The following is a 21867-nucleotide window of genomic DNA, read 5'->3' on the forward strand; positions in this document are numbered from 1 at the left end:
GCTATCCTTCTATGTGATTGTCTATAAAGAGGACACAATGAAGGAATTTGATGGTAAACTCAATCTCAGGCACGGTTTGTAGAAAGCACATTGTATATGTTATATTAGAGAACCCCTTGTCATACCTTACTCTCAAATCTTGTAAAAAGTAGATACGAAGACTTTCCTTACGAAAATTGTTTTTATCTTTTTGAGATGAGTAACCAAAAATTGAGTTCTTTAACATTAACCTTTTCATTTGACCAAAAGTTTTAGATTAGTAAATAATGAGACATATATAAGATCAAAATTGTAAGATTATAGTCGAACTTCACAATTTTCTGAACTAGTCAATCTGAACGTATAAGCTCTTTCAAATTCCGAGTGTTTTTAAAATTGGCGTTTGAGCCACTTTAAAAGGGACATTTCGATCCAATTTTGAAAAGTATTTTTGGTTTTTATCTGCCGATCTAGTAAGTATGATCATAATACTACACCAATTAGATTTATTTTAATTTTTGGGGTGTAAAAATGGTGTCTACAAAATGCCCCTCTTGGACAGAGTTTGGAGAAAAAGATTATCGTTAGAAAAACGTGTGTCAAAACTTGATCAAATAGGAAACAATTTTACGAACCCAAAATTTAAAATGTCGAAGATGGATAGGAAAGATACAACCTGAAGTTGTGTATTTTTCATCTTCATTTTTTTACTTGAAACCGTAGCTTGAGCGAGACTCCTACAAAGTACCTGTTGTCGATACTCATTTTTACTTCTCAATTTTATAGTTTATATTTTTAATAAATCCGAGCCTATAGTCAATTAAAATCCTTACACGGATTCAGTGCACGGATTATTAAGCGGTAATTATTGTTGGAACAATTATGTTTTCCAAAACATAGTTGATTTCAGATTTATACTAAATTAATGTGATAATTAGTCTAAGTTAAAACACTTAAGATTATTATCATATTTAATATATTTATGGTTTTATTTTAATTAATGAAGATTACCTGAATATTAAATTATACAAATAAATATATAAATATATATATATATATATATAATTTACCATTTCTTTAATGTTAATTAGTTTAGTTTTAATTAGTTAGAGAAAATAAAATCATTTTGGGTATAACAATAAGTCTCACCTCCTCCTCAGGTGATAATTAGTTTTATTAATTAGAATAGATTAATTTAATTAGTTTTTTAATTAATTAATTAATCAGAATTACAAAATAAAATCATTTTGGGGTATAAAACTAAGTCTCAACTCAGGTGATAATTAGTTTTATTAATTAGATTATATTAATTCACTAGTAAAAAAAGACCCTATAGCGATTGGTAAATCAATCGTTATTAACCTTAAAATTAATCGCTATAGGTCTATAGCGATTGGTCATATACCAATCGCTCCCAATCGGCATAAGTCTTCTCGTTATTGCCTTAATTAGCAACGACGATTGGTAGATAATCAATCGCTGTAAGTCTACAACGATTAGTGTAATAATCAATCGCAACTACACAAATCATTTAGCGAATGGTTTCTTAACCAATCGGCACTTCCTTTAGCAAAATTTTTTATTTTTAAAATAATTTATTATAATTTATTCATTTAGCAAGAAGAGTCTTTTATACATACATTTTAACATACAGCATCCTTAAACATAATTGGAAAAATCTATCAATTCCTTAATTCCTTTTCCTAATAGTTCAACTGGATTGGCAACCAATAGTTCTGTATCAGGTCCACGGTTTACAATAATCACACGCAATGGATGATGCATCTTGTTCTTCAACCCCTTATACAATGTATTCTGTTTCTTAGAATCCACAATCTTATCGACGTTCTTTTGTTGGATAAACAAGTCAAGATCACGTGCACTTTTCTTTACTGGTTAGAATCGACCATAAGAAACTTGTTTAAACAAAATCAGACCTTGGTTGATGAATGGAAAGTATATAATAATAATATTTAGTTATAGTTTATTATTATTATTATTATATTTTAAAATATAATAAAGAAATTATAATTTTAATAATTTTATATTTTTAATTAACATTATTAATTATGTAAAATTATCATTTTTATATTTTTAATTAAAATTATTAATTATTATATTTAATTATGTAAAATTATAACTTTTAAATTTTTATACTTAAAATAATATAACTTTTCTATTATATATATATATTAATTAAAAAAATCATGTAAATACGTATTTATTATTATTATTTAAATTAAAAAAATGATATATAGTTAAATATAATTAAATATATACTTATAGTCTATTATTATTATTATATTTTAAAATATAATAAAAAAAATTAAAATTTTATAAAGGTAAAAGGTAGAAAAAGAATATTAATTTTTTTAAAGTTTATATATTCTTTATAACTAGTATTAGTAAGTATTATATTATACCACATTCAATGTATAATGTACATATAAATATTAATAATTCAAACAACTTTTATAATTTTCTGTACATATCTAACAAACGTAGCATGGAGATTATATATTTTTTCACACCATGTGTCCTAAAGTTTTACTTTTTTAAATTTATTCATGCATGCTTCCTCTCATCCTTCTATCACAGTCCACCCCATTGGAATAATCACTACCCCACTTTAAAAGCATTGTAAATATTATAATAACGTTTTATAAAGGTTGATATTAACCTATGATGCTGCATGTAATGATTTATAATTTTATTTTATATTGATTAAAATTAATGGATAAAAAAATCATAAGTAGTAATATTTGTATTTTACTTGACTTTCATTTACATGTCTTAATTTATTAACATTAATAATTGTAATATTAAAAATTATTATATATACGAGTTTTGTAAAATTATATATATATATATATATATATATATATATATATATATATATATATATATATATATATATATATATATATATATATATATATATATATATATAGTTTGAATGGGATAATATTATTTTGTGATAATTCGTGAGACAATGATATTCAACATTTTCTTATGTTTGTGAAATTATAATAGTGATTTTATTATCTGTACAAATTACAGATATTCTTTTGTTAGGGACAATTATACCATGATTCATGCATATTTTATGAGAAAAAATTTCACATAAATCTAAAAAAGAAACTCAACAAGGTCTTGTCCATATTGTTTTTTTTTTTTATCCAAAACACAAATATACATTTAATTTATTTTCATCAATCAAATTAGATTTTTTTTATTTTTTTGAAAAACGACTCAACGTAATTTTATTAAAAATCCTAAAAAACTTGAAAAAAACCCAAATGAGTTTATGTATTTTTCTAGACAAGTCTAGACAAATTAAGTTTGTTACGGTCTAAAAACAAATGAATTACAAACAATCATCGGAATTACAAACAAATTTAAATTGCGTTTATCTTGCTAAAAAAATTGCGTCTTTGGTGACTTCCAGATATGTTACCTTCTAGTTTTTGTAGAGGTTCCAATTTTGTTCGTTTTTCGGGGCTTTTCTCCACGTCTAGATGTTTCATGCAAAAGTTTGTTACAATATCATCCCAGGTCTGCTCCAGACTTTTTCGATTCCTCGAGAATGCCCTCGCGTTTCTCTCTCGCTAGATGTTGTAAAATGTTTAGCCGAATCCGTATTTGAAAATCTCTGACATAAACTTTGCGCCCTTCGCTTTCTTCACAACCACTTCCTTGATTTCATTCCAGTCTCCTGGAAATCTGGTCATCTCCATATTTTTTGCAAATTTATTCCAAAATTTTGAGGCAAATGAATAGTTCCCGAAAAGATGATAAGTTGTTTCTTCATTCCCTTCACACAACAGACAACTTGAATCCGGAATTTCTATGTACTTCCTGACGTGATCACTCGTGTTTAGCCTTTCTTAAAATGTAAGCCATATGATGAATTGGTGTCTCGGGATAACCTTTAACGACCAGACCAGATTAGCCCAATCTATTGTTTGCTCCTTCTCTCGGATGGTGTTCCACACTTTGCTTGAAATCATCTTCCCGTTTTCCTCAACTTTTCATCAGTGTACGTCTGTTCTTTGGTTGAATTAGATGTTACTGATATGTTCGAGAATGCGCTGCCCCACCGATATTCGTCTAATGAGCGAATTCTATAGTCCATCTTTAATGTCTCTGACCTTGACACTTAGGTTGTCCCGTCTAATCCTCACGTTTCTGAATTCCTCTTTATTGATTAGTGGTTGGTCCTCATATCAGGGATCATACCAAAACAATTTGTTTCTACCGTCTCCCCAACTAATATTAAAGAGACCTGCAATATTGTTTTTTGCTTAAGGATTTTCTTTAACGACCATCTCATACCTTTGCTTATTTTGGATGTCCAAACGCTTGATTCGTGTTTCATAAACTGGGTGTGGACCACTTGATCCAGAGTTATTTTTGTTTGCTCTCGATGACCCATAGGTGCTTATACGTCAACGCTTTATTCCATTCAACACAATTCTTGAGCCATATATCGCCTTCTTTCTTTGATTTGCAAAGTGCGGTCCACTTAACCTTCTTCCCGCCTATCCCGCCGCTTCCCCAAATAAAGTTTCTCATTAGCGCGTCAAGTTCTTTCACTAACTTCTTCGGGATCACGAGTTGCTGCGACCTGTAACCGACGAATCCGATTACCACGTTTTGACCAGCTCAAATCTTCCCGCGTATGTAAATTTATTTGCTGCCCAACCGGAAATTGAGTTATTCACTTTCTCGATCAGTGGATCAAATCATATTTTCAATATACAAAATATTAAAATACATATTCTTTTAAATATTTTATAATTTTATTATTAATTTATAATACAATTATTAATTTTATTATTAAATAATATATTATAAAATTTTAAAAAGTATTGTTTTGTCGTTTCTAGTAGGTTACCATTTTGTACGCTATTCATTAATTTTTTTAATCAAGACAAATATTTGCAAAGTGCCCGAATTTTTTTCTGCACGTTTATTTTTTAATTTCGTAGTTAACACTTTTTTTTCCTATAATAAAAAGTTATTAATAATTAGATTACATTGATATTTAAATAGAAATTTGCAATCAAATTAAAAGAAAATCTAAATAATTAGGTCAACTATTAATTACTTCATTTATTTATGAATTTAATAAAATATATAAATACTCAATTTCTTGTAAAGTAAAATAATTAAATAAATAATAATAGTTGAAAACTTAGTTTATCATGTCCCTAATCTCATTTCCTAAATATAGTTTTCATCGTCCAGGATAACTCATGAGGTCTAATACATTGATAAATATTTCTAGAAAGTTCATCTAAAAAATAATCCATTTCATAATGTGGTAACAAGAGATGTGTGATTCTCATATATGATTGCTGCAAAATTATTTTTTCAATGAAATTGTGCAAGCCGGTGGTTGCTTGAATAATCTGAATTTGTTTAATAAGTTTGAATCAACATAACGATCATCCATTTGATATAAATCGCCATTAATTTTTTAAAAACATCTCTTCTCATACAAGGAGGAGATAAACTTGAAAATGATGAGTATGATAATTTATTCGAGGAAATGGTGCAAGACAACTTAATTGGTTGAAATACATGTAATCAATTAAAATGATTGATTCAAGGGAAATTTAAGTCATACGAAAAATTATTGAAAATTATTGCGCCTAATTGACGAGGTAGTTGTTCGTCCCGTGTTTCATTGGGTTGTCCTCCGCACATGTGCTTATTTTTTCAACAAAGATACTCTGACTACTCATGTTGATCATCAATTTCCAAGAAATTATAAATAAGATTTGGAAAAGAAATGAACACTTCCACTCCAATCCTATATAGTTCTGATCAGCTACTAAGTTTGTGAACTTTGTGCATGAGTTTGATGCATTTCTTTATATTCGGTGGTGACCCAATCAATCGATAATAAGAAAACGTCAGAGTGGTGCATAATAGTGTTATTGTGGTCAGGCGGCGAGTCAAATATGTTGGGAGAGTTCGTCATATGTTTGTTGTCCTCCTTTGCCTTAAAGAACAGTGAAATTAATTTATTTGACAGAATTTCCTTTCGCTTACTCCCCTAGCTTCCATGGCGAGACTCCATCCCTAGACTTGGATTGTAACTCATTGGGTTAGAAAATCTAATATCATCATTCTTATTAGAGTCGTCCGAGCATTCGTCTATGTTAACTACATGTCTCATGTTTTCACATGTGGTCGATTTGTGAGTCCCAAATACATTCTCCAACAAGTCATAATCCGCAATTAGTCTGTTTTTCAATTGCAACAACCCTTTTAGTCTCTCACATATTACAAAAATAAGATAATCATGTATAATAGGTCAAACCTTAATACGAACTCGTGTAAAGCATTACAAGGGGAGATTCACTGAGTTTTCTTCTTCATTGGGGCATTTGACAGAATTACCTTTCGCTTAATGAAATAAAAAATGAATATATCCAGGATCCATATGAAGGATTGAGAATAGCTAGAATAGACTTGGATTGTAACTCATTGGGTTAGAAAATCTAATATCATCATTCTTATTAGAGTCGTCCGAGCCCTCGTCTATGTTAACTAGGTCGATTTGTGAGTCCCAAATACATTCTCCAACAAGTCATAATCCGCAATTAGTTTTTTTTTTCACTTGTAACCACCCTTTTAGTCTCTCACATATTACAAAAATAAAATAATCAAAGATCCTATTGTCTATTGATTGTATAATAGGTCAAACCTTAATTGTAAAAGCATTACAAAGTTACATGATTCTCCTCCCACTATTTGTCACTAGTTGTAAATAACTTCAAATCGTTGTTAAATCCGATTTCAAAAGATAATCTTGTCCAACAAATTGAGTGCTATAACAATTTTTTATTTTATAGTGATTCTTGAATTGATCATTTGTGTGATAAATTTGATATTTGTCACAAAACCATTCACTAGGCGAGTTTCGAAGCCCTCCTAATTTAAATATGTATTATTTTCCTTTTCAATATATAACTAATATTTCAATGAAAAATTGTGTTCTTTCCTGACAAACATTCCGCTTGGTAGTATATGTCATGTTACCATTATATTATATGATCTACAATTAGCCTTTTAATTATTTCTAAATACAAGACCTGAGAAGATATAAATAAGTTCAAGGATTGTTATACTAACATGAAAAATAGAATTGGCCTGGCATGGTACTGGCATATGACTGCACATCAATATTATTTATTTTGTAATTATATTAGATATTAGAAAAATATAATAATAATTCAAAATAATTGTTACAATAATAATTAAGGTAAATGCACTCTTTATTATATATTATTGTTTAATTTTGAAGGTATTTTAGGAAATAAATAAATTTATATGTCCAAAATATAAAATAAAATATATCTATTACTATTGATTATTGATTAACTCAGACCAAAGAACTTGGAAATCATAGCCATTGGATGAAAAAAAAAAAGAAAAAGAAAAGAAAAAAAAGAAAGTCATCCACCTTCCTCACATGCAATTATAGGTTTCATTTGGCCATTTACCCACTACGTGTTTTTGCCAGATTCTTTTGCGAGCTCATATTTCGCTATATCCTGATTTTCTCGCCAATGAAGTCAGTCGCTTAGAAGACTGGGTAAAAATAAAAAAATTGTGAGCCCAAGCTTCTATAAATGGATTTACAGACCATTTGAGAGAGGGACACAAAGCTAAAATGAGAGAAAAAGACTCTCACGGGGAGATGATCGAAGAAGGATAAAACCTTGAGTTTATGTTAGAAATGTTCTAACCATAAGTGAGCCTTGTCTGAGTATTAGCGAATAGTCTTTAGAAGTTGTCTGAACATCTAGTAGCATATTTGAATCACTAACTGGAAAAGGGAAACTTATATTTTGTCATATGAGATTCGATCATGAGGCTTAATTATGGAGTTACTTTATAGTTTATATTTGTCTTACTATTTGATTACACATAAAAAAAATAAATTCTCCACAAAAATATAAATAAATAATAGCAATTAAACGGTATAAAATTTAAAATTAAGTTAAGTGATTTTTATAGTTGCCATTAATAATTATGGCGTGCTTTATTTGTAATAATGAGGCTTAGGAATAAAATTCTCTTTCTTTTATTGAATGTTTTGAGAATTTAAAAGAAGTTTTATATAATAATACACACTTTCAGATGATTGGTTAAAATCTTTTATTGGGTCAACCCAGCAAATTTTGTGAATGATCAAGTATAAATCCTAAAACTTAACTATTTAATACCTACACTAGTGAACTAGTATTTTGTTTTCCAATGCCGGTCACATATCACTGAATTGCTTTGTTATTACTTATGTGCCATATATTTTCCGTCCTAAACTATATGTCCATTCAAGATGTTATTAATTATAATATTTATGATAGTGCATGAGTTCCATGACTGAATAAAAAAATACACATGGTGGACCCCTACCTAGATGTAATTACAAAATTGAAGCTAGCCAAAATCTAAGTAAGATTTCCTAAAAATTAAAATAACTATATATTAATTAATTCGATAATACAATAAACCAAAACAAGTAAGATTTGAAAGAAATAAGATCTTCTTTATATTCCATCTAAAATAGAAAATAAAAATTAATACTTTTTTAACAAATTAAATACCAATTAGCTGCCTGTCTTGATTATGAAACAAAACAAGACATGGACGCAAAGGAAGAAATCAAATAATCACAGCCTCAAACAAAATATTTAAACTTTTATTTTTTAATATTTAGGGTTTTACTATAAAATCACCTTAAGCATATTATGAGGGTTCAAAAATCACTCAATCCATCAAAGAGGTGTTAGTGAGCTAGTCTAAGTGATTACTAGAAGGATTTTAGGCATCATGGTAGGTGTGTTTATTAAAATTTTAGTGCAAAATAGAGGTTTCAAATACAAATTAATTTTCAAAATATTGTTATCTAAATTGCGTAAGTTTCTCTTTCTCTAATTAATTATCATCAACAATTAATGGTTTCAAACACTCTTGATTTTAAAAACAGTATGTAAAAAAGTAAATGTGAATTTTCTACAAATTCAAGCCACATAATGTCATTAACCTAACAACCAACTTTAGGTAAGTAATTAAGAGATTGAATTTAATTTTTTTCCCATTCTTGCATTTGTATTTTTTTTTCAAACATTTTGGTGTGACTAATTAGAGTACTAATTAGTTGCTTATTAATTATATTCCTAACCCACGAGTTAGGTAGGCATGTTAATTGCTGGGTCCTAAGAAAACCTTCAATATAAAAAGGGATAAAGTCTTAACACAAAAGGCATTCGAGTTCAATACTTCAACCAAGACCATATTCAAGTTCAATACTTCCAACCAAGACCATTCAAGTTCAACCAAGACCATGGCCACTACCAAGACAAGGACCAGGACCAGGACCAGGACCATGGTTTTGATATTTCTACTGGTTAGTATATTTACAGTTGAACCTTCTGATGGGCTCGAAGTAGTTTTCCCTCTCATTCGCTGCACTGATGCAGCTTGTTTCAGCCAGTGCAAAGCGATTATGCACTCCAAATACCAAAGGTCCGGCTGTATCAGTGGTGAGCGCTGCCGCTGCCTGGGTAGGGACTAATTAACCTATCGACTGAGTGATACTGGGGGGTGGGAGAGAGAGAGAGAGAGAGAGAAACCTACATGATCATGTCTTTTGACTGATCATCTATCAATCTATCTATCCTACTTAAATAAAATAATCTTTCTCTCAATTAGCATTCATTCAATTCTTTTCTGAATTTTTATTTATTTATTTTCTGCTCTTATATATTTGATATATCCTTGCGCTACCTGCTTCTTAATTGGCTCAATTCTCTACCAATCCTAATATTGTGCTATGCATGATTTTTAGTCTTGATCTTATTATATAAGTACAAAGAAAAAATTATAAATTAGAAAATAAATAAACTTTATATTTTAAGTATCATTTACTTAGTAACAAATTTATAATACATGTATCATATTATATATATAATAATAATCATCAAACCCATTTATATTCTTCTTATTATTATCATAACAAATATCAAACTTAATTTATAATTTATTTGTATAATTTAAAATACGAATTCATCCAAAAAGAAATGTTAAAATCAATGCCGGTAAATTCACAAAATAAAGATAATCTAATTAAATCTTATGAAATCATACAAAAATATGCATGAATCACAAAAATTATTCAAGGTAGATTAAAGCTGACTCTATTGTTCCATCTTGGTTCTCTAATCAAATAAATCAAAGAAGATTACATACATAAACAATAATGGAGCGTTGGGAATGATTAAAAGGCCGGTATCAAGTAAATAACGAATAGAATTTATTTCAATTGCAAAAGACATCAACAACATTAAATAAGGTAATATGCATGTGGAAAAAATACTTTTATAAAATAATCAATTGCCAAGATGTGATTACAAAGAAAGGATTAACAAATGTTTAGGATTTCTAATCAACTAAAATTGAAAGATTTTAAAAAATGTCATAGTTAATTCCTTACCGGATTAAATGTGTCGTACGTATGATTATGTGAGAACATTAAACAAACATTGTGATGCCGGAAATCCCTTCCTCCTGGGCTCGTTGACTATTTGGTCAACTCTAATCTCGGTTTGAGTGGAGAAGAAAATCTTTTATTCAAAATTTTTATGCAAACATGTATTTTTATTTTTAAACAGTTAATTAATTTAATAAAATTTAATTTAATTAAGAAGAGTTTTTAATTTTTTAAAATAACTTTTTTTAAAAGACTGGTAGAGTGGCCGCCTATTGATTTTTAAACTAAAATCAATTCAATATTGATTTATATATAATCGTGATTTATTAGAGATTCTTTCGGGTCCGATGTTTGGTTAGACTCGGGAAAGGGCTCTCGCATTATATCCTTCGTGCCCTTTAAAGAACGGTATCTTTTTATAAAAGCTTTGACTATGTTTTTTGAAAATTATGTTTTATTACGTTTTATTTAACCAATTATTTTCCAAGTTGTAGACATTTATTGTATTTAAAATGTTAAAATAATATTTAAATGTTGGTATCTACAATTGATGTCGATGATTATAGAGGAAAGTAATGTTATCTATTTTTTGGGATTTTTAAAAAATAGTGTAGGTTTTTAATTGTGAAAAACAATTAAAATTAAAAACTCCAAACAAACAGGTCTCTTTAGGAAGATTTATAATGATCAAGAAACTAGTGTTATAGACTTACACAAAATTTTTAAAATTTTCAAAAATTTAAGTAAATTTTTATGTGAATTTTGTATAAAATTTCAAAAGCTTACACAAAATTTATTTACGCATTTTTTTTTATTTCGCTCTCCTAACCATTCCTGGTTCCATATCTTTTCTAAAAAAAATATTTCTTCTCCGAAAGGATCTATCATAATCGTTGTTTATCCATTCAAAGGCCCAATGTTTAAAACTAGATCGTACAATCCGAAAATTGACCGACTGAATTAGCTCCTTCGTTCTTCTTCCCCACTGCATGTCCTACGTTTGTTGAGTCTTTGGAAACCCTAGCGGATTCAGCATTGCTTTTAGTGTCCAAACTCTTAGACTACTTCCGACGGTTTTGGGAGGAATTAAGGCCTCTTGGTCCTGTCCTGCTTCAATCAGATTTAATTTTTGGCCTTCCATCCTTTTTAACGGCATTTAGCTCCTCCACGCTATCATTCCTCATTAAGTGCCACATATATTCATCCTGATGCGTCACTTTAGGAAGTCCAAGGATCCAAAATGGGAGAATCCACCTTCTTAGGCAAGTTATTATTTAGTTTAGGTCTAAAAGACCCTTACCGAATCTCTTCGCTCTTTGCCATCATCCATAAATTGGCTCGCTTCCTTCACCGGACGGGGCTCTATAGGCAAAGGAAGTTGCTTCCCCCACACTTAGCGCGATGCTACCTTTGAAATTCACTCTTCTCGCTTCTTTGTGAGTTCCATGTCTTAACTATCCTTATGTGTGATTTGTCTATAAAGAGGACACAATGAAGGAATTTGATGGTAAACACAATCTTGAATACTGTTTGTAGAAAGTAGATACAAAGACTTTCCTTACGAAAATTGTTTTTATCTTTTTGAGATGAGGAACCAAAAATTGAGTTCTTTAACATTAACCTTTTCATTTGACCTGTAAAAGTTTTAGATTAGTACATAATGAGACATATATAAGCTAAAAATTGTAAGATTATAGTCGAAGTTCACAATTTTCTGAACTAGTCAATCTGAAAGTATAAGCTCTTTCAAATTCCGAGTGTTTTTAAAAATTGGCGTTTGGGCCACTTTAAAAGGGACATTTCGATCCAATTTTGAAAAGTATTTTTGGTTTTTATCTGCCGATCTAGTAAGTATGATCATAATACTAAACTAATTAGATTTATTTTAATTTTGGGGATGTAAAAATGGTGTCTACAAAATGCCCCTCTTGGACAGAGTTTAGAGAAAAAGATTATCGTTTAACAAAATGTGTGTCAAAACTTGATCAAATAGGAAACAATTTTATGAACCCAAAAATTAAAATGTCGAAGATGGATAGGAAAGATAAAACCTGAAGTTGTGTATTTCTCATCTTCATTTTTTAATTGAAACCATACCTTGAACGAGACTCCTACAAAGTACCTGTTGTTGATACTCATTTTTACTTCTCAATTTTATAGTTTATAATTTTAATAAATCCTGAGCCTATAGTCAATTAAAATCCATACACAGATTCAGTGCACGGATTATTAAGCAGTCAATTATTGTTGGAATAATTATGTTTTCCAAAAAATAGTTGATTTCAGATTTATAATAAGTTAAGGTGATAATTAGTCTAAGTTAAAACACTTAAGATTATTATCATATTTAATATATTTATGGTTTTGTTTTAATTAATTAAGATTACCTGAATATTAAATTATACAAATATATATATATATATATATATATATATATATATATATATATAATTTACCATTTCTTTAATGTTAATTAGTTTAGTTTTAATTAGTTAGAGAAAATAAAATCATTTTGGGTATAACAATAAGTCTAATAAGTCTCACCTTAGGTGATAATTAGTTTTATTAATTAGAATAGATTAATTTAATTAGTTTTTTAAATTAATTAATCAGAATTAGAAAATAAAATCATTTTGGGGGGTATAATACTAAGTCTCAACTCAGGTGATAATTAGTTTTATTAATTGGATTATATTAATTCACTAGTAAAAAAAGACCCTATAGCGATTGGTAAATCAATCGTTATTAACCTCAAAACTAATCGCTATAGGCCTATAGCGATTGGTCATATACCAATCGCTCTCAATCGGCAGAAGTTTTCTCGTTATTGCCTTAATTGGCAACGACGATTGGTAGATAACCAATCGCTATAAGCCTATAGCAATTAGTGTAATAATCAATCGCTACTACTCAAATCATTTAACGATTGGTTTCTTAACCAATCGGCACTTCCTTTAGCAAAATTTTTTATTTTTAAAAATAATTTATTATAATTTTATTCATTTATCAAGAAGAGTCTTTTATACATACATTTCGGGAAATTTGATCAAATAACCTCAAAGATGAGGTTATTTGATCTGATGGTAATTTGTTAATTTTATTGCTCTCGTGGTGATTTTATTTTTTTTGGACGATTTTGCCCTTATCGCGAAACGCTAAGTGACTTAGCGTTTCGCGAAATGACGATATGTGAAATGTCCATATTACCCTTACTATTTAATATAACCTCCGTGCTTTTTTTTCATTTATTTTTTTCTCCTTCTCTCTTCCCGCTCTTCCCCTCCTTCTCTCTAAATTCCGGCGGCGGCGGCGAACTCGTCGGAGATCTCGGCGGCGACGGTTCGTTTGAAATCCACTATGAGCTCCACGACGAGCACGAGCACTATTCCAATAGGTACGTGTATTTTAAGCATGTTTTATTGATGTTCGGTTTCTGAGATTGATTAGGGTTTTCTTCCCGTTTCGCTAAGTGCCTAGCGATTCGCGAAGGCCTTCCCGTTTCGCTAAGTGCCTAACGATTCGCGAAGGCCTTCCCGTTTCGCTAAGTTCCTAGCGATTCACGAAGTATTAATTATCCGTCTCTAAATCAAATCATGTTTTTTTATTGCAACTGAAGTTTTCATTTTCTATAATGGAGAGTGGAAACTTGATGCTGATGGAATACTGTATTTTGATGCATCTTCAATCAAAACATTTGATCTACCCCAAAGTACTCGTTATGCTGAATTACTTGATATACTCTACGATAGACTTAATGTGCAGATATCAACATACGATTTAGTGCTCCAAGTGAAGTATGATATTCCGAATATCAGAAATCCAAAACCTGTTTTTATTGATAATGATGGGGATTTGAACACATATTTATCACGCTTGATTTTGGGTCGAACAGTGTCACCATTGTGTGTATCTATAGTGTAGAAGTCAGCATTTACTAAAGAAAAGATACCACTACTTACATACCCAACTCAAGAAAGTATACTACCACCACAACTTACTCAAAAATTTGTACCACCTGTTGTACCCTCGGAATTCTTTGTTGAAAGTCAAAATGAAGCCGGAGAAAGCTTTTTGCCTCACATCCCACTTACTCAGGACTTGCATGTTAATAGTGGTGAAAAAACATCAATACCTATACAACCAATTCCAAGAAGATCATCATTGGGTACACCAACTAGTGCAAGAAAGACATCAATCAGTACACCAACTAGTGCAAGAAGATCATCAATGGTTACACCATCTAGTGCAAGACGATCTTCAATGGGTACACCATCGACAGACCCGACAGACACATCACCGCCAGACCCCACATTTGCGATGGCATTAACTAGTGAAACCGTATTGGAAGTCGGTTCGTTGTTTAAAAATAAAAAAGAACTTCAACTTGCTCTATATAAATATGCGATGACCAATCATTTTGAATTTAAAGTGGAGAAGTCAAGAAAAAATCTTTGGGAACTCAAATGTTTGGATGAGACATGCAAGTGGAGCTTGCGAGCTATGAAAGGTAAGTTTTCTGAGATGTTTGAGATCTGGAAATTTGAGCAACAACACTCATGCTCAGTTTTTTCGAGGCTAAAAAAAAAAATGCAAACACCAGCATGGGTTATTCGGCAGTGCGTGAAGAGAAAGTACATGGACCATCATCATAACCACTTGCCAAAGAAAATAATTGAAGACATGCAGACAACTTATGGGATATTTTTGACTTATAATAAGGCATGGAAGGCAAGGGAAAATGCTTTAATAGCTGTGCGAGGAACGGTAGAGGATTCCTATGGAATACTGCCATCATACCTTTACATGTTGGAGAAGTATAATCCTGGTACCATAACCGACATACAGACAGACGAGCTCGACCACTTCAAGTATATGTTCATGTCCCTAGGCCTCTCAATTAGGGGTTTCAAATCCTTTTGCCGTCCTATATTATGTGTTGATGCTAGTTTTCTTAAGCACAAGGTGGGTGGTCAATTATTGGTGGCTATTGCATTGGATGCGAATGAGCAACTATATCCTATCGCATTCGGCATTGTTGATTCAGAGAATAATAACTCCTGGACTTATTTCATGCAAAAACTAAGAGGCGCAATTGGATTAGTTGATGATCTCGTCTTCGTATCCGACAGACACCCAAGCATCGCTAATGCCTTGTGTGCTATTTTCCCAGAAGCAGACCACGGTGCGTGCATATATCACATAAAAATGAATATTGTGGCCAAATTCAAAAGTGATAAGTGTCATGCGGAGTTTGATTCGGCTTCAAGGGCATACACTATCCACGAATTTAATCGGTGGTTTGACAAGATCAAGGTTAAAGATCACAGGATTGCTGCCTATTTGGAAGAAATTGGGTTCCAAAGATGGAGTAGAGCATTTTTTCCCGGTAAGCGATACAATCAACTCACAAGCAATTATGCTGAGAGTTTAAATAGTTAGAGCAGGGAAGCCAGAAAGTATCCCATTTCAGAAATGGCTGAGTATTTAAGATTCACAATACAACATTGGTTTAACGATAGAAGAGAAAGAGCGTCTAATCACGAAGAAGTTTTATCTCCAAATTATGAGAAGGTGTTACGTGAGGGATTCGAGAAGGCCAGATTCTATACAGTCCAATCGCTTAACCGATTCGAGTTTTATGTGCATGACAATCAGTCCCATTTCAAAGTCAATTTGAAAGACATGAACTGCACTTGTAGAGTATTTGAAGTTTCGGGTCTTCCTTGTATGCATGCAATGGCTGCTGCCCATAGTCGGAATTTTGTTTCTTATGACTTCTGTTCAAGGTATTAAGATTTAGCTCACGTGTTCATTCTGTTTAACCAATTAATAATTCGTTATATTTTCCCTGCACACAGGTATTACACAACTGAGTGTTGGATAAATTCATATGCCGAGACATGTTATCCTCCTGGTGATGAAGAAAATTGGGATGTTCCCGAACATATCAAGCAACGTTCATGTTTTAAACCAAATGTAAAGTTTAAGAAAGGTAGGCCACAAACAAAGCGTAGGTCATCCCAGGGTGAGGTCCGTAAGGTCCTGAGACGATGCAACTCATGTGCTGGGCTAGGACATAATAGGGCAACATGCAAAGCAGTGATGCCTGCACCATCTACTGCAAGAGCTTCATCATCTAAGCAACATGAGTCATCATCTCAACAATATGAACCTTTAGCTTGATAGATACTATGTTGTAATATATATGTTGTTAATTGAACTATGGTACTGGTAAGATACTATGCGTAAGATACTATGTTGTTAATTCAGGTTTAAAGTTTATGTTGTATGTTGTAGTAGTAGTATATGAGTAGGGAAACGATGAGTAATAACTTAGCAAAACGCTGAGTACTTAGCGAAACGCAAGGTACTTAGCGAATCGCGAGGTAATTAGGGAAACGACAAGTACTAACTTAGCGAAACGCGAGGTACTTAGCGAAACGACAAGTACTAACTTAGCGAAACGAAGAGTACTAACTTAGCGAAACGATGACCCTAACTTAGCGAAACGAAGAGTCAATTCGAGGTTATCTTTTTTGTACGTTGAAGGGTCAATTCAAGGGTTACACTTGTTTTTTACGTTGAAGGTTTTCTGCAATTCAAGTTCAAAATTCAATACATCAAAATAATTTATCATCCAACTTCCAAAATATTCATCAAGGTTTACAATACATCAAAATAAGTTATCCAATTTACACAATTTACTTCAAAATAATGTTGACACTAAGGTTCGATAATCTGATGGAATAACCTGACCGCCATCTTCTGCCTAAAGAACTCCATGTTTTATGAGGTCGCATTGTGCACGGCTTGATTAGCGCTCAAGTGTTCCATATACATTAGCGTGAATACCCCACAGTCCCCGCTCTCTGTTGCCCGTGGGACTTCTCCAACCTTAGCTGCAGCGGTTTTCACTTTGGGGTGTGGTAACCGTTTGTAAGTCATTGGTTGGATGGGGCCTTCGAAGTTGAATTTAGGATACCTTACCCTCTCACCAGGAGTGATTGTCTTTGCGAATATATGTGGAATCATGTCGCAGAAGGGTTTCAAATAAGGATCCAGATTCTTATAAAGATAGGCATCACAGTCGTACACGTCAATGCGGTACTTTTGAAGACGTGGTACACACAAAATCCAGTGTCGCTGGTTAATGTTCACAGGCATGTAGACATCGTCAATTGTTGACCATTCGGGCATATATCTATGTGGTGCGCCCATATAATAGTCTTTGAATTCGGCGACTGGATAGTTTGCAGGATCCTTAATAAAAGCCCTGTGCTCTCGCCTGATTCTATCCGACAATACGCAGTTCCCTATTGCCACATGCGAATTTTTATATGTCTTGGGATAGTCGGAAATCCTTTTCCGCAATAGATGGCAGAATGCATCGATTTCCTGCACAATGGGAGTATACAACATACATTCAATATATATCAAACAACATTGACTAAATATTAAGCGAAACGATAAGTATTAAGCGAAACGATAAGTACTCAGCGAAACGATAAGTACTAAGCGAAACGATGAGTACTAAGCGAGACGATTAGTACTCAGCGAAACGATGAGTACTTGGCGAAACGATGAGTATTAATGAATAATGAATTGATTTGCACGACTTACAGTGTCTTCAAGCCATGTCAACCTTGTTATAACTCTAACAAACATATCCTTCTTTGCTTGGCAAAGATGTACATCCTTTGTCTGATTATCGGTTTCTGGATAACCAAACACGCTTTTACTTTATCCAGCAGCTCATCTTCAAATTTTGGAAGGTGATTCACTTTCATTGGATCCTTTGTCTTGGGCAGTTTTGACAAAGAAGGGTTGGTGTACGAGTCATCTTTTTTCGGCTTCCTTACTCTCCTCCCATAATTTCCTTTATGAGGAGTATTGTATAACTGGAAATCATCATTGTCATCGTTGTCATCTCCTCCCATAATTTCCTCATTTTTCTGTGCCTTCACATTCACACCCACACTCTTCTCATCCTTCACCTTCACTTTCAGATCCTTCATCTTCACTTTCAGATCAACCTCCACATCATCCACCTTAGCCACACCATCCAGCTTCTCACCATCCTCCACCTTAGCCTCATCATCCATCTTCTCATCATCCTCCACCTTTACGTCCTCCACCTTCGCATCGTTCTCTTTTCGTTCATCCTCCACCTTCTCATCGTCCTCCACCTTCTGTTCGTCCTCCACCTTCTCATCGTCCTCTTTTCGTTCATCATCCACCTTCTCATCGTCCTCCTTTACATCATCTTTCTTCCCATCATTCCCATCATTCACCTTCTCATCATCCCCCACAGTCTCCTGTATCGCTATCATCTCCTACAAAATAGACAAAATTCTGGTCAGTACTTAGCTAGTGGTACTAACTTAGCGAAACGACAAGTACTTGGCGAAACGACAAGTACTTGGCGAAACGACAAGTACTAACTTAGCGAAACGACAAGTACTTGGCGAAACGACAAGTACTAACTTAGCGAAACGACAAGTACTAACTTAGCGAAACGACAAGTACTTGGCGAAACGACAAGTACTAACTTAGCGAAACGACAAGTACTTGGCGAAACGACAAGTACTAACTTAGCGAAACGACAAGTACGCAGAATACCTCTTTCTTCTCCTCCTTTTGTTCAACCTTGCTCTTATCAACTTCGACATTCTTCTTAGAATCCTTAACCTGAAAAATAGGTACTGGTCAGATCAGATATGTACTTAGAGAAATGAAATGTGAAGTGCAAAATTCAATATCTCAATACCTCAGTAGTCTTCTCCTCTTCGACCTTCACATCCTTCTTAGAATCCTTCTTCTTACTCTTCTTCTTCTTTATATTCTCCTCCATATCATCTAATCTGGTTAATAATATGGACATCCTTTTGTTGGATTTATCTAACAACTGTTTGGACATATTAAAAACCATCTTTTTGAACGACTCAAGGTGAGTTTCTTGAGTTTCTTGGATTGTGATTTTCAACTCTTTGATGAGCTCTGTTTTCATCTTTTTCAGCACCTCTTTCATCTCTATTTTCATCTCCTCCTTCAACTCATTAAATTCACATCCAACAGAAGGTGTTAGAGCCCGAGGAGAAGGTGTCTGAGCCCGAGGAGGAGGTGTCTCAGCCCGAGGACTTGAGGTCGCGGAGGGGGGAGTAAGAATGCGGGCCGGAATCGATTCATAAGCAAGCTTCTTCTTCAAGTTGACTGCTTCTTTAAGAGTAGCATCAGCCTTTCTCTTCCTGGTGGTAGGTTGGGGGGATTGAGAGTAACTTCTTCATGTTCACTTTCTTCATCTTCATCAAAATCATCTTTTATTACCTTCCCATCAGTAAATCCCTCAAAAAAATCATCAGTTGTCTCGTCGATTTGTTCAAATTCCTCACCACTGTATAACCTCTTCTCAATGGAGGACTCTTCCATCTCAGTCACATCCGTGGTCTCTAGGGTAGTCTTTACCTCGATCGATGTGTTTTTCCTGTTGGAATGATAGAGTAATAACCTTGGGCGTAGAGGGACATTAATCTGATTCCTTCTGGCGAATTTAGGGATAAAGTTTTCAATGACCTCATACGTCCACACTTGAAGTGCCAATGCGAACCCATATATGTTATATGCAAAAGGAGCATAAGGATCTTCAGCCTTCTCCTTCTTCTCAAAATATGAGGTACTGAGATGTTTCATTTTCTTGTTTAAACCCTTGAGGGTGGCTCTAAAGTTGACCTTCCCCCATGGATATTGGAGGAAAGTGTCCTTGTCTTCCACCATGTTGAGTATTTTTGGAAATATAACTCTTTTTGGGTCAAATGTGAATAAGTACTGGCAAATCAGGCATACCAGCCCCATCTTGAATGCATCTTCCTTGTGTTTGCATTTGATAAAAGCTTTCTTCAAGTCGCACATTTTCACACTCATGCTCCTTTTTAAATATTTCACCGAGAGAGGTGGACAACAACACAATTTTTCTTGGTCCAACTCAGGAAAAATGCCGAAACATAGGCCGGTAACCAACGCATACTCCTTCATACCAAATACAAGCTTTTTCCCATTCACCATGAAAGTTATCTCCTTGGAGTTTGAGCTTAACCTCCTCATCAACATATGATGTACAATAGTTCCTGAGAACTGCAAGAGGGGGCTGTGAATAATGATCTGAACTGGGTATTGTACACACTCTCCAAAAGATCCATTTCCTCGAACTTATTAACAATCTTCTTCAGGGTGAGGGCACTTTTCCACGAAATCCGACCAAGAAACTCAGTAACTGTTGTTTCTGCCATCTACAAAAGGAACAACATCATCAAAAATGTAAGAACAAACACATACACCATAAGAACTTAGCGAATCGGGAGGTACTTAGCAAATCAGGAGGTACTTAGCGAATCGCTAGGTACTTAGCGAATCGCTAGGTACTTAGCGAATCGCTAGGTACTTAGCGAATCGCTAGGTACTTAGCGAACCGGGAGGTACTTAGCGAATCGAAAGGTACCTAGCGAAACCGTTAACTGAACATAAGACAGCATTAACCATACATAACTAAATAGAAACAAACAATAAAACTTAACATGCAAAAACCCTAAACAAAAAATCTGAAACAAACACCTAAACTTAACATGCAAAGACCAAAATCCATAAACAAAAAACCAGAAAATGATCGGCCACCACTAGGTATTTAGCGAATCGCTAGGTACTTAGCGAATCAGGAGGTATTTAGCGAATCGGGAGGTACCTAGCGAAACCCTAATGACAAAAAAATATACTGAACAGAAGACAACAAAAATGGACCACACGTTTCATAAACTAATAAAAACAACGAAAAAGACAAAGAAACACTTAACATGCATTTACACTTAACATGCAAAAACCGAAACTCATGAACAAAAAAACAGAAAATGATCGGCAGGGAGAAGAATGAACAAACCTTAATGATGAACGAGAAGAAAGCAGAAATGATCGGCCTTGACAAGATTCAGTGAAGAGACAATGGGATAGATAGAGAGAGTCGGGCGGTTGAAATGAAATGTTCTGAAATTTTTGAATATATAAGGTATAGCGCGTGTGCGTACGCGCGTCTCTTCAACTTCCGTAGCGAGTCGGGAGGTACTTAGCGAATCGGGAGGCACTTAGCGAATCGGGAGGCACTTAGCGAATCAGGAGGCACTTAGCGAATCGCTAGGTACTTAGCGAAACGCGAGGTACTTAGCGAATCGCGAGGTACTTAGCGAATCGGGAGGTGCTTAGCGAATCGGGAGGTACTTAGCGAATCGCGAGGTGAACGAGCTCCAGCTAAGAGAGGATGGTTTGAATACATTTTCGCTACTATATTTGTTTAATAACGAAATCGAATTCAAACCATTCTCCTAGTTGGAGCTCGT

Source organism: Impatiens glandulifera, chromosome 1, assembly GCF_907164915.1.
Source record: "Impatiens glandulifera chromosome 1, dImpGla2.1, whole genome shotgun sequence".
In the NCBI taxonomy this organism is placed as follows: domain Eukaryota; kingdom Viridiplantae; phylum Streptophyta; class Magnoliopsida; order Ericales; family Balsaminaceae; genus Impatiens; species Impatiens glandulifera.